We start from the raw sequence: 13,806 nt of genomic DNA, 5'->3' as shown, positions 1-13,806 counted from the left end.
GCATCAGTCCTTCCAATGAGTATTCAGGGTTAATTTCCTTTAGAGCTGACTTTGTTTGATCTCCTTGGAGTCCAAGCAGTTGCCTCAGAGGGCTGACTAGTCCTCTTGGGCAACTGCTGAGCCAACTATTTAAAAACAAAGACCTCAGTTGGCAGGGGGGTAACTTAAGGGGAGGAGGGAAAGGTCATTAATATAATGATGCACCTCATAAACTGTTACTGAAGACCTCTTGACGATATGTCAAGGGGGAAAGGCTCTCAACGTGTTAAATGAAGATAAGCAGGATGCAGGTGTATCTGAAGAAAAGCCTGAAGGGACAACAGAGGCGATTCCATAACTTCTGGGGTTATGGGTGACTTTTCAATTCTTTTGTGCTCTCCCTAATAGTTCTCTACAAGGAGAGTTTAATTTCTTTTATTTGCAAAAACTACTGGGAACAAAATATGTTAAGAACAGATTGTAGTACATGTTAAATGATACCAGAGAGATAGATGCAACCAACTATCCAGACTCTGGGAAACTCAATGGGACGAACAACTCATTTCTCCCACAGGTAAATTAGAGGGGGAAAAAAGAGGGACTACCCACAAAGACATTTTAAATATATGTCGGTCAGACTGAACATATGGATTGCATTTGGATCCTGATTTGAACAAATCATTAACAGAAACAAAAACAGACAGCTGGGGATTCAGAACACCATTTAATGCTATATCGAGAAAATGTTCGTTTTTTGATACGATCCTTATATTTATTGTGGTTCACTGAAGCTGTTGCTGTTCATCCATATCTTTTCGAGACACATACTAAAATATTTATGGAAGAAATGAAAGAATATCTGGGACTGCTTTAAAAAAAAAAAAAAAATCAAGGGGGCAGGAGATAGAGATAAAAACAAGGCTGGCCAAAGCAGGTCTGCTGAATCTGGGTGACAGGTACGTGGAGGCTCCTACTGGTCTGCCTACTTGTGCATCTGTGTAAAAGTCACAAACCAACAACCTAAAACAGAAACGTGCCCAAAGTCAAAAGCCATTTGAAAGAGCTACTAAGGAAAAAAGAGACTACAAACGCCATTTGTATGTACATAGAGGGAGGAATCTAATAATGCAAAGTATTATGAAACTGTCCAATAAAACTGTGCTTAAAGTCAAAGGGTATTATTTACGTTAAAAATCACTTGACAAACATCCCATAGGTCCATCTGTTTAAGATGGCGAGCTATTTGGGGGGCGCGGGGGGCAGGGAACACAACACGAGACTAGAAGGCAGAACTGACCTTGAGCTTCAGCGCACTACCTCTTCAGTCCTGCAGCCTCTGAGGAGTCACTTCAACTTTCTGAGCCCCCGTTTCCTCAACTGCCAAAGAGGAAACGGTGGCTTGTTGCCTTACCAAGTACTGTGGATGAAACGAGACAATGTATGTGAAAGCGCGGTGTGAGCGGTCGTAACGGGGCACAGAAACGCTGGCGAGTAAACGTATAGCCACCTGCCTCAAATCAGGACTCACTCTTCACCGTTTGTAAAGGAAAATCAGAGAGGTCAACTCTTTTTGAAAATACCAATCCTCTCGGCAATCCCTCGGATACCACACCACAAACTGCCCTGGAAAATGGATGTAAATTACCTAAATTTAAATGCCTCCCATTCTACTTAAGGAAACAAACCCAGAGTCAGGAACAGCTTTCTTTTCCAGTGGAGGATGCAGGTCTTGTTTGTGTTTGTTTCCAGCACTAACCTGTCTTCTGTTTCCTGGCACTGCGCAGCTAAATCACCACAAAGTAAGGCTGGCTGGAGGTGGGGACGGTGTGGGCTACGCAGCCCCGCAGACCTGGGTGTGACTCCAGGCTCCATTTTTTATTAGCTGGGTGGCATGAGGCTTAGAAATTGCACCTACAGTTGTTTCTGTACTGAGTACAGAGCTGGGACTCAAAGAGTGAGCGTTATCACTGTTCATGAAATTGCTAACCTACTGAAAGACTGCAGGTTGCAGACACCAAGAGGCCAGACCAAAAATTCAGTGTGGCATCCAGGTCGGCCATGTATCTGTGGCAAGACCTCCAGGAAATTTAGCAATTGAGGGTTTTTCCCAATTGCTCTATGCAGCTGGTAGGCATACAACTGAAGTCCAGAGAGACGAACAGTAGTACTTGGAAAACTTACCAGATCAGCCCTCAACAATTAAAAATCAAATGCAATTTTATTATATCCTTCATTATTTCATCTAATTTTTGACTGCCTAGTAGGTGAAAAAAAAAAGGTGGGGGGGGAGGAGTAGAAGGGTATCCCTGGCCTCAAGGTACTTATAATCTACTAAAAGGGAATACATGTGTGACCATGAGTAAGTATATAATTCAATTAGCCAACTGGAGGATGAAAATGTGACTTCTGGGGCCATGCAGTTGATACATAACCTTGTCAGGAAGCTCTTCGTGTTTATACACATGTAATTTTATTTACTTATTTCTGGCTGTGCTGGGTCTCCCTGCTGCTCTGGGGCTACTCTTTGCTGTAGCGCACGGGCTTCTCACTGTAGTGGCCTCTCTTGTGATGCAGCACGGGCTCTAGGGCCCACAGGCTTGCTTCAGTGGTTGAGGTTCCCAGGTTCTAGAGCACAGGCTCAACAGTTGTGGCACATGGACTTGGTTGCATGTGGGATCTTCCCAGAGCCAGGGTCAAACCCGTGTCTCCTGCATTGACAGGGGGATTCTTTACCACTGAGCCACCAGGAAAGCCCAGGGAGTTATTATTCAACTCTAACCTAAATATCACATGCTTCAGCTGAAGCCTATTTCCTGATGGTTCTATTTTATTAGCATCCCATTTACAATATAAAGCATTTTGTCTTGAGGATAAGTCTGAGGGAGAAGAGCATGGACTGACCTGAATCCTTTCTCAGCCGAGCTCATCATCTGTAAATTGGGGCAGCAGCACCCAGCCCACAGAGCTGTTGGAGGGATTAAGTGACATGATGTGTGTAAGGCAGCCAGCACAGAGCCCAGCATAGAGCAGGTGCTTAATTGTAGTGTTGGCAGATTCGGGATTTGTTCAAACTCTTTCACTCAAAACACGCAAGCCTTGGGACAGTGACAGCACTCTTTGCCTTGGCATCAATTTATTTACTGGGAGGCAGCGCCTTCACTTGCATTGCTATGAAAAATATTACTATTATTAAAGCAGTAGCAGCTGCTGGGCCAGCCGTGAACGCTTATTTTGATTTGCACCTCCTGGAAATAAGGAGTATCTAATTTTATGTTAAGCGCTATTAATGTGAATAAACATCACAGGGAAAAGGAAATGGGTTGCTTTTTTTTTTAATAAAAAAGTGATTAATGAAACATAAAGGAAGACTCCCCACATTTCAAAACAGCAAAGACACTCGAATTTTAGTTGGTGTGTAAACTGGTCAGTGAAGCCACTGGATGGAAGGAAAGCTGTGGTCCTCGTCAGACCTTTAAGTGGTTTGTTGTCCGACACTGGGAGGCAGTAGTCAGACGGGGACACTCCCCAGCGGCCCAGCATCTCCCAAACGTCCTGGGTATGCACGGGAGGTGACTTCTGAGCACCATGTCATCGCTGCGGGTTGAAATGGCGGTGGGGTGTTCCTACTCTGCCCACACCCTGTGTGGAATGTTGGTCTTTCTTGACCACATCAGGAAAGCTACAACTAGGCAGCGCGGTGCCCTGACCACAGCCCTTCAGAGTGTCCCAAGTGAATACCGAGCGGAGGGGTCATGGGGAGGCGAGACTTGCAGAAGGAAGGGCAGAGAAACTAACATCCCCAGGGCACAGTGCAAGGCACATGGCTGCCTCAATTCCCGCACCGGTTCCCCAGACCACCCTGCGAGGTCCTGACGTCTCCAACCGGCTCTCGCTCCAGTGGAGGGTGATGGGACCAGAAGACGGGATCCCAGTCCCATCCCCCTGTGTGATCCGGTATGGAGAAGGTGTTTCCCTAGTCCCTAACCCTGCTCTGAGGACGACCATCAGCCCTGCACTCCGTCGGGTAGCCCCACCCTGCCAACAAAGCTGACTGCGCTGGCGGTGGTCTCCTGACCCCGCTGCGCCGATCTGATCCACCCCGACCCCAGGTGTCCCCACCAGGCACAGAGACTTAGCTGGTGAGGGCACTGGAGCCAGGGAGGTCCCCTCTCTATCATTTGCTCAGGAGAATATTCTCATTTCCCACCATTCTGGACCCTCATGTTCTATAAAATACCCCTGTGAGTCCTTACAATCAACCCTCACTTTGCCTGGACATGCTGTACTCTGTTTTGTAGGGGGAAGGCGGAGCCTGCTACTTCCAACAAAAGAGCCTAACATGCCTGGGTTTTTCTAGGCCTCCACTTCTTCATCCATGGAAAGCAGGAGCTGAATAGATGGTCTCCAAGAACTTTACCAGGTATGTCAAAGGTGTGGTGTAGTAATACAGGACACTGGGAGGACACGGCTGTCCTCCCCCGAGTCCCTGAGCGCAATGCTATACAAAGGCAAGGTACCCAGGCTCTACTGATAACAGAACGAGCTTGGAAGAACCTGTATTTTTCTCCATCCAAATCACATCTGGAGGGGAATGAGATGGTCTGGCTGGACTTGGGCAACTCTGCTTTTTGGAATAGTTGCTACATGCAATGCAATCATCTTTAGGGCTTAACCTCCCTGGGACAGGTGGCTCTGACTTTGTTTTCCTAGCTTCTGGGTGGCTAAACTGGGTGCTGTCTTAACAAAGGCACACATATTCCAGTTCTTGGGGGAAAATTATACCATGGCCTTAGCATTAAAATTCAGTTCTTACATAAGTGAACTCTAAGTGCAGCGAGACCCTGGACTGCTCAGAACGAGCTCTGGGTGGGCAGAGCCCACCTTGAACTGTTATTCTGTTAAGACCAGGCAGGGTCAAGGGCGTCCAGGTCTGACCTAAGCCCTGCCCCAGAGATCATGAAAATGCATCTTACTGAGGCTGAAAAGAGGTTATGAGGCACACAGAAATGCAAATTCAAGGATAGATCCTTTCCTTTGAAGGCGCCTGCCTCCAAACCAAAATAGAATTCCTTGTGGTCTCAGTGCTTCAAGCTGTAATCAGGAAAGCAAACAACTGAGCTGCCACGCTCTGTCCTCCTGGGGCCAAGGCAGAAATGTTTCCCCCAGCGCCTCCCCACAAACAACCCAAACCCAATACCTGCATTTATTATGGAACAGAGAAAGCGACTCGTTACTCCAAAGCCCCAGTGAAAATCAAAAGGGACAAGTGCCCCAGCTTTGATGCACTGATGGAGGGCACGTGGCAGGAGGAGGTTGGGAGAAGGAAATAAAGAAACAGCAGCGACCCAAGGAAGCCCGGACAGCGAGGCGGTGCCCGCAGAGCCCGTGAGGCTGGCCTGGGTCCGAGGAGGCAGCGCTGGTCACCGGTCCCCTTACTTCAGAGCAGTGCCGCCAAAGGCTGTGGACACAGTAAAACTGAACGGGCACTGTATTTCAGATCAAGCTGGCTCTGACCATGACCGCCCAGTGGCCGCCTGCACCTCACCATCAGGGTCCTCCGAGGCACACAGCCGGCCCTGTCACTGACCTCACCCATCCTCTGCCGAAAGGGGTCTTGTCCTCTCCTCCTACAGGTTAAAGGGTCCAACCCAATAATACTAAACAGCGAGGATGGTGAGACAGTGAGAACTATCATTCACAGAGTACTCACCATGCCAGCCAGGGCTCCGAGCGCTTCACATACACCGACAGGTTAAAAGGCAGCACACGAAGATGCAAGAAGGTTCAGGGACTCGCTCAACACACACAAGGAGATAACAGGGCTGCAATTAACCCTGGCAAGGGAACTTTGTCCTCCTGTTGACCCAATGTCACCTGCCAGTCCACAGTGGCGAGAACTCTGCCCGGCTCCCCACCAAGGAATGCCTCTCACCTCCTTGAGCCCCGCCCCACGGGAGGAAGGCTAACTAAGGTGGCAGGGCAGCCCTTGGCATGCACATTTTACCAGGAGTGAAGTCACCGGATGGGTGTCGCACGTGCATTCTCCCCTTTAATACTTCTTTTATTCATCAAATGAGGAGACCGAGGCTGAGCTGCCAAGTGATCCCCATCGAGCCCATCGCTTACTCATGTTTAGATAATACATGCGGGAAAGGCAGAGGCCAAGGTCTGCCTCCAGTCCTCAAATGACTAGGTTACATAAATGGAAACCACCTCTCTGAGGCTCCTTTTGACGCCCAGACACAAACGCAAAGGTCTGCGTAGCGTCTGAACATCCAACACCACAAAGGCAGCTAATGAGAGCTTCCGAGCCCCACATCAAGGAGGGCCGCCATGGCCTCACTGTGCACGTGATGTGAGACCTGGACTTACCAGCAGACTGGCCAGCAAGATCGAGGCTCCTTAACTCAGGCTCACCACCTCCTGCCTTAAGCACGTTCTAGGGAAGGGCACTGGACGAGCCCTAGGCTCACCACCCCTACCCCTCCACCCTGTGAATAAACAGCCTCCATAGACTTCTGGGAGAGCAGAGTGCAGAGAGCCTGGACTGGGAGTCTGGAGACGGGAACCCAAATCCTCACCCCATTTCCTTCCCATCTTCAGGCCTCGGTCCCCACCTCTGAAAACAGCAGGACTGAACCAGATCTGTGTGGGTCCTTTTCCTTCATGAGCTTTCTCCCACAGGAATACAGAACTCGAAGGTTCTACAAGCAAACCAATCATGAGAATGAGAGAACCTTTTGCTTTCCAATTTTAGGAATCTATAACTGGCGATCCAAGTATCTGATCAGCAGGAGATAGCAGTGTGACACCACCGAGTTGACCTATTTTGGCCAAAATCAAAGACGACTGGCATGAGAAAGATGCTGAACCACGCTGTGAGAGGTGGTGTCCATTCATTCTTCTGGGCCACTGGCTACTGGACCCACATCGTGACTTTCACGGGCCCCTCAGAGACCAGGTTCCTGGGCTGGCGAGCACCAGCCTCCATCCTCTCCCAGGCCCCGTCAGCTCTGATGTCCAGAGTTGCCAGCAGCTGGCCCAAAGGCAGGGCTGGGACGGGCAGGAAGCCAAGGCAGCCGGCCATGGAGCCCCGCAGCAACTCCACCCAGAGCTGCAGGTTCTTCAGCCAGGGCAGCTCACGGGCAAGGACAGGTTGGGCGACAGTCCTGTAAGTATGCCAGGGTGGAGCTGGAAACCACAGGGCCTTATCCACTTCCGCTCAGCCCAGGCAGGGTGGCTGGCGCCGTCTCTGAGGACCAAAGGCAGAGACTTTGGGAGACGTCCAACAAGAGGTCTCAGAAGAGAGACACAGAGCTCCCCCTTTTCTTCTCTACCCAAAACTATCTCCTCCCTGGCACTAGAAATCAAGTGAAGATAAGAAAAATAATCCGTAGATTTCTACGAGACAGAAGAACAACAACAACAACAAACCCACAGCAGACAGGAAACACAAAAGAGTGAACTACAGGTGAAACGCAAAGGCTTTCAGATACTGAGATCTTACATTCAGAGCATTCACTACTGTGCAACTTTGGATAAGGCATTTTACCTCTCTGAGCAGTGGTTTGTTGTTTAGCTGCTAAGTCGTGTCCGACTCTTTGCAACCCCATGGGCTGTAGCCTGCCAGGACCTTCTGTCCACAGAATTTTCCAGGCAAGAATACTGGAGTGGGTTCCCATTTCCTTCTCCAGGGGATCTTCCCAACCCAGGGATCTAACCCGTGCCTCTTGTGTCTCCTGCATTGGCAGGCGTATTCTTTACAGCTGAGCCACCTGGGAAGCCTGCACTGAGGTTTATTCATATGTAAAAGAATAATAAAAATGCTATCAGACAGGGGTTTTATTAGATGGTAAAAATGTTTCTTTATATATGTATAAAAAAGGCAAACGGCATTAGCTTAGACTGGCTCACTAACAGGTGTGAGCACTGTTTTAGAAACAGCATCAGTTCTGTTACAGAAAGGAAGTAGCCTCTCTTTGCTTCTGCAGGCAAATGTATTCTTCATTCATTGGCCTTATCTGGTTAAGTCCAGAGAAAACTCACCCCAGGTACCTCTGCACTGAGGGTGGAGCCACAGAGCCCAGAATTCTGCATGGGACGGTGGCTTCAGGGGACTTGCTCACCTTTCGTTATTTCATCTTCAAGAGTTCAGGGACAAAGAAAGCACATTTTCTTGAACTTAAGCAATGCATGGGACCAGTCTTGGTTTTATCTAAACCTTTCCTGAGACTTATTTTTCTTTAAGATCACAACTGATCTTACCTGCTTCCTGAGAAACCTATATGCAGGTCAAGAAGCAACAGTAAGAACCAGACATGGAACAACACACTGGTTCCAAATTGGGAAAGGAGTACATCAAGGCTGTATATTATCACCCTGCTGGTTTAACTTCTATGCAGAGTACATCATGAGAAATGCCGGGTTGGATGAAGCACAATTTGAAATCAAGATTGCCAGGAGAAGTATCAATAACCTCAGATATGGTACCCCACTCCAGTACTCTTGCCTGGAAAATCCCATGGATGGAGGACCCTGGTAGGCTGCAGTCCATGGGGTCGCTAAGAGTCAGACATGACTGAGGAACTTCACTTTCACTTTTCACTTTCACGCATTGGAGAAGGAAATGACAACCCACTCCAGTGTTCTTGCCTGGAGAATTCCAGGGACAGGGGAGCCTGGTGGGCCGCCGTCTATGGGGTCGCACAGAGTTGGACACGACTGAAGCAACTTAGCAGCAGTAGCAGCAGCATGCAAATGATACCATTCTAATGGCTGAAACTGAAGAGGAGCTAAACAGCCTCTTGATGAGGGTGAAAGAGGAGAGTGAAAAAGCTGACGTGAAACTCAACATTAATAAAAACTAAGCAAGATCATGGCATCCAGTCCCATTACTACATGGCAAATAGAAGGGGGGAAAGTGGACGTGAGAGTTATTTTCTTGGACACCAAAATCACTGCAGACAGTGACTGCAGCCATGAAATTACAAGATGCTTTCTCCTTGGAAGGAAAGCTATGAAAAACCTAAACAGCATATTAAAAAGCAGAGATATCACTTTGCTGACTAAGGTCTATATAGTCAAAGCTATGGTTTTTTTCCAGTAGTCATGTATGGATGTGAAAGTTGGACCAAAAAGAAGGCTGAGTGCTAAGGAGTTGATGTTTTGTGCTGGAGAAGACTCTACAAAGTCCCTTGGACAGCAAGGAGATCAAACCAGTCAGTCCTAAAGGAAATCAATCCTGAACTTTCACTGGAGGGGCTGATGTTGAAGCCAAAGCTCCAATACTCTGGCCACCTGACGTGAAGAGCTGACTCACTGGAAAAGACCTTGATGCTGGATATGATTGAGGGCAGGAGAAGAAGGGGGCAGCAGAGGATGAGATGGTTAGATCGCATCACTGACTCAATAGACATGAATGTGAGCAAACTCCAGGAGACAGTGAAGAACAGGGGAGCCCGCTGTGCTGCAGTCCACAGGGTTGCAGAGTCAGACATGACTTAGCGACTGAACAACAGCAACCACATGAAGAACTCCTTGGAACCTGAACGTGAAGATAAACCAAACCACCTAGGAACTTACGCACCTGATTCATGGTACCAAAATGAGAACAGACAATAAGAGTAAGCCCTCCTACACTTCTACAAAACACTAACCACTGAAGTATGTCTGTAGACATTTAGAATATCTATTTTAAGTCTTAACTATTTAAGGGCTTCTTAACTCCACTTAGGGGCTTCCCAGGTGACACTAGAGGTGAAGAACCCGCCTGCCAATGCAGGAGAGGCAGGTTCGATCCCTGGACTGGGAAAATTCCCTGGAGGAGGGCATGGCAGTCCACTCCAGTATTCTTGCCTGGAGAACCCCACAGACAGAGGAGCCTGATGGGCTGTAGTCCATAGCGTTGAAAAGATTCAGACGTGACTGAAGCAACTGAGCCGCAGTAGAGTTCATCGTTACCACCACTTACTTACTAGCCATCTGATCTTGGAGACAAATCACTTCATCTTGCTAGGCCTCAGTTTTCTTCCCTGTAAAATGGGGCTAACAATTGTTCCTCCTCCATAAAGCCTGTGTAAGGGTGGAGTGTCCTCAGGCATGCCGTGTGCCTTCGAAGTTCTGGTACCAAGCAGCTAGCTGCTTAATGAATGGGCAGAGCATGCCTCCTCCATCATCACCAAAGATAAAAGTGCTGGGCCAACACTACTGAATCAATAACCGAGCTGACCTTCACATATCATACTGGACTCTCCCTTTCAGCCAACACTATGTATGCACCAATCTAAGCCTCTAAATGAAGAGCCTCTCCTTTTGTCTCCCTCGATGGTGCTTGCTCCCTTCCTGGGAAAGCTCAGCCTTCTCCTACTCATTTACTCATAATTTCCAAACGGTCACGAGTAAAATGGCACACGTCAGTGTGCTTTGGTTGCTGAATAAGCAAAACACTGGCTTTTTGCTTGGAAAACACTCACACACCAGCATGAAACCTTGGCAGCCCATCCACTCTTGCCTCTCAAAAGCAACCACTCATTCTGTGCCAGCCTCGCCATGACTTCCAGAATCATGGGGGACCCTTTGCCCCCAAAGTTGAAGCCTGGAAGTAAATTGTTTTCTTTTTTTTTTTTAACCACGTATGTCTGACCCAGTTCCTAAAGTGCTCATCAGTGATAGGTTAAAATAAAAGCAGCAACATCTGCAAGGCACAGAACTCTTTGCCAAGAGGACAAACCATAAGGGAGAGTGTGGGTTAATTTGGGGCTCCAAATTAGGAGATCTAACACAATCTTTTACATGACATTTAGGCATGCTACTTTGGAATTCAAAGAGCAAAACAGTCCATAAATAAATAGGAAGACAATTGCTAGAACTAGAAAAATATTTTTTAAAAAATTCCAAGCTGCCCAAATTAATTCCTATTCCTGAGTTTCCACATCACCAAAAAAGTACCCAAAATTTCTCTTCCTAAGAATAACCACAAGATAACCCAAACAGCAGTCAAGTTTCCACCTATTTCACTTGTGAAGCCTATGCCAACAAGAATTTGTGGTTTGCCCCAAAACTTTTCCTTATATTTTGAGGGTAATAACCTTAAGCCCCATACTTTTTTGAGAACTGAATGCTGATCCACATAAGATATTTATAAATGTATCTCCTTCATACATATAAGCTTTAGAGGGGTGGAATTAAAAGTTCAACCGTGGTAGTTATCTATCAATTAAGAAACTAAAGGGCATATTGCACATTTAGGCTAAAGGCAATCACTCTGAATCCAACCTCATGGAATTCAGTTCGGGAGTTAAAAGATGGACTTCCCTGGTGGTCCAGTGGTTAAGAATCCGGGAACACAGGTTCAATCCCTGGTCCAGGAGGAGCCCACATGCCATGGAGCAACTAAGCCCGAGTGTCACAACTGCTGAAGCCTGAGCACTCTAGAGCCCAGGCTCCACAGCAAGAGAAGCCACCACAATGAGAACCCTGCCCCGAGGACCACAACAAAGAGCAGCCCTCATTCGCCATAAGGAAGAAAGCCTGTTCACAGCCAAAAATAAATAATAATAAAATAAATTAAAAAAATTTTTTTTAAAGGAGTTAAACGATGGAGACTGGGGAGAATGACTTCTTGGCTAGGACTGTACTAAAGTCAGAAAAAAGTTACAAAATTATTGTGCCGCTCTTGATGAAACAATCACTATTGAATTTTTGAGAACCTGAGTATTACCAACGTACTTTAACATGACACTTTTGAACTTCTAGCCTGGTTCCAATTCCTTCTCAAGTTCATAGGTGACAAGGTTGGTAATAGGACTGGGTCTGTTTTTTTACCCAACCTTGCAAAACAGCATGGCCCACCAAAAAATATATCAGCTGCATTTGCTTTTAAATTTAGTAATCTCAAACAAAGATCCAGAGCAGCTGCATATAATTTACAAACACTAACCCTATCCTCCAGTGTGGCCACATACCCCTACAAACAGCAACACCAACTATATACTTACCCTATCACACCCCACACAAACAGAATACAGTAACATTATCTGCATGTGCAGAAAGGAAAAGTGAAAATAATTGACAGCTCCATCAGCAGGCCCTGAAGGACTTATCTAGAAGGAAAACAGCCCCTCAGTCTAAGCAATGTCACATCCTTTAGAAGCATATACAGTAGGTACAGAAAAAGGATGCAAAGTGCTGCCATATCAGCATGTTTCAATTCATCACAATTAAGTGAAGGACAGACTGGTCATAGGGTTGAATGCCTGGCAAGTCCACTTAATCCCAGACACCAAGCATCAGGCTGGTTCAACAGACAAGACCACAGAAACAAAACCACAACAAAGAAAAGAGTCCTTTACCTCTGGCTTTCAAACAAACCTAGTTAGATAGTGCTTCTCCAACTGAATTTCAAAATTCAGTTCAGTAACCCAACATTAACTTCAGAGAGAATCCAGAAGCAACCTCAACTGGCATAAAACATTCAGACTCATTTGCAGCATCAGGTCGGCAAAACAGGACCCAGCACTAGCAGAAAGCTCTCTCCTCCTAAAATGTAGGACCCCAGTGCTTCTGAATACATGCATAGTTCTGCATGTAACCTGGCCCAGAAACAAGCATCACAGCCTGCATCAAGAGTAGTCTGCTCACAGAAGCCCAAACTTCTTAGTATTACAGAGGAGGAGCCGAGGGGTAGCTTAGATTAGAAAGAGCTCCCCAAACCTCAAATAAACCAACCACAGAAGAATCCACCCAGGGAAAACGATCTGCCTTCCTAACTTCCTCCAGTGCTATCTTTTTTTGGGTTGAGAAGGGAGTGGCACTTTATGGCACTTACATATGGGGCAGAGTTCCAGGGCAAATATCCCATTTTTGAGGAGGTTCAGAGGCTTCCCAGCTCCCAGGCTTGCAGATTCCTCCTTATGTACCCACTCGGCCCTATCACTAATGCACCTAAAATTTTAAAGGAAATTGCTAAGCTTTTGACGCTGTCGGAGGCACCCACAAGCTTTCCCTGGAGACCTAGATAAGAGGAGCGATTCTTTCTGCATCTCAGGCCTCCCTTCTTCCTGTCTGGCCAGGTCCTTGGGGCAGCATCGGCCTCGGGGCTCCATTCACAGCTTATGAGTGCCCTGCGGGCAGGTCCTGCTGGCGCAGCAGCCTGACTCTACCAAACCAGCCGCCCAGGGGAGCCGGGTGGGGACCAGTCTGCAGAGATAGCTCTTTCCACCCAGGGCTTGAGGACGAGAGAGGAGGAATCCCGGGGTGGAGGCAGTCCCGGCCAGAGTTCCCTCTCATTCCTCTGGGGTTTTTCCACCAGTCCTAGCCGATGCAGCTCAGCCTGCTTGGCCAAGCCGGGCCGTGGAGAGGTGCATTAACTGACCATCTTCCAGTCCCTTGCTGGTGACCTTGGCCACGTTGCTTTGCCTCCCTCTGCCCTCAGAGGCCTGACACCATCTACTTGGCGGGTTACGAGAGGGTCAGGGTGATGTGGAAAGCGCCCAGAAGGGCTCAAGCCAGGGAGAGGACTTCCCTCTTCTTAGGGCTGTCCACAGCCTGTTCAATCCTCTCCCCACCTCCAGCCTCGGGGCGGGGAGCTGGGGGTCGGGGGGAGAAACGGAGCTGGGGGCTGCACATCCTATGTCCCCCGTCCATCACCTGGCCGCAGGGTGGGCTGGAGGGGGTCCCGCAGGGGGGTGTGGCTCCCCCAGACCCCATACATCCCCTTCCTCCCCGGCTCGGAAATCGACGCAATCCAACGGCGAGGCAGCGGCCGCGAGCGGAGGCAGCGAGGCGTCCCGGCGAGCGCGCCGGGGTCCCCGAAGGGCTGCGCGCGGA

At 48.1% G+C, this 13,806-nt stretch overlaps 1 protein-coding gene and 1 long non-coding RNA gene across 15 annotated transcripts in view; both read right to left on the bottom strand.

Moving 5' to 3' along the window:
- The window catches only part of ASAP1 (ArfGAP with SH3 domain, ankyrin repeat and PH domain 1), a 346,820-nt gene that overhangs the window by 247,175 nt on the left and 85,839 nt on the right, over positions 1-13,806 (bottom strand). The window lies entirely within an intron of this gene.
- Positions 400-13,799, bottom strand: LOC129626584 (uncharacterized). Of its 2 annotated transcripts, none has more exons than XR_008702052.1 (3): positions 2,881-13,799; positions 1,277-1,396; positions 400-999 (listed from the first exon to the last, which is right to left on the bottom strand). It is a non-coding gene; the product is annotated as an uncharacterized LOC129626584 (long non-coding RNA). The 2 variants fall into 2 exon arrangements; XR_008702053.1 differs by lacking the exon at positions 2,881-13,799 and adding an exon at positions 2,412-2,862.

Source organism: Bubalus kerabau, chromosome 14 (genome assembly GCF_029407905.1).
Source record: "Bubalus kerabau isolate K-KA32 ecotype Philippines breed swamp buffalo chromosome 14, PCC_UOA_SB_1v2, whole genome shotgun sequence".
NCBI classification, from domain to species: domain Eukaryota; kingdom Metazoa; phylum Chordata; class Mammalia; order Artiodactyla; family Bovidae; genus Bubalus; species Bubalus kerabau.
Note: the sequence above shows the minus strand (reverse complement) of the source record. Positions and strands in the feature narration are given on the sequence as shown.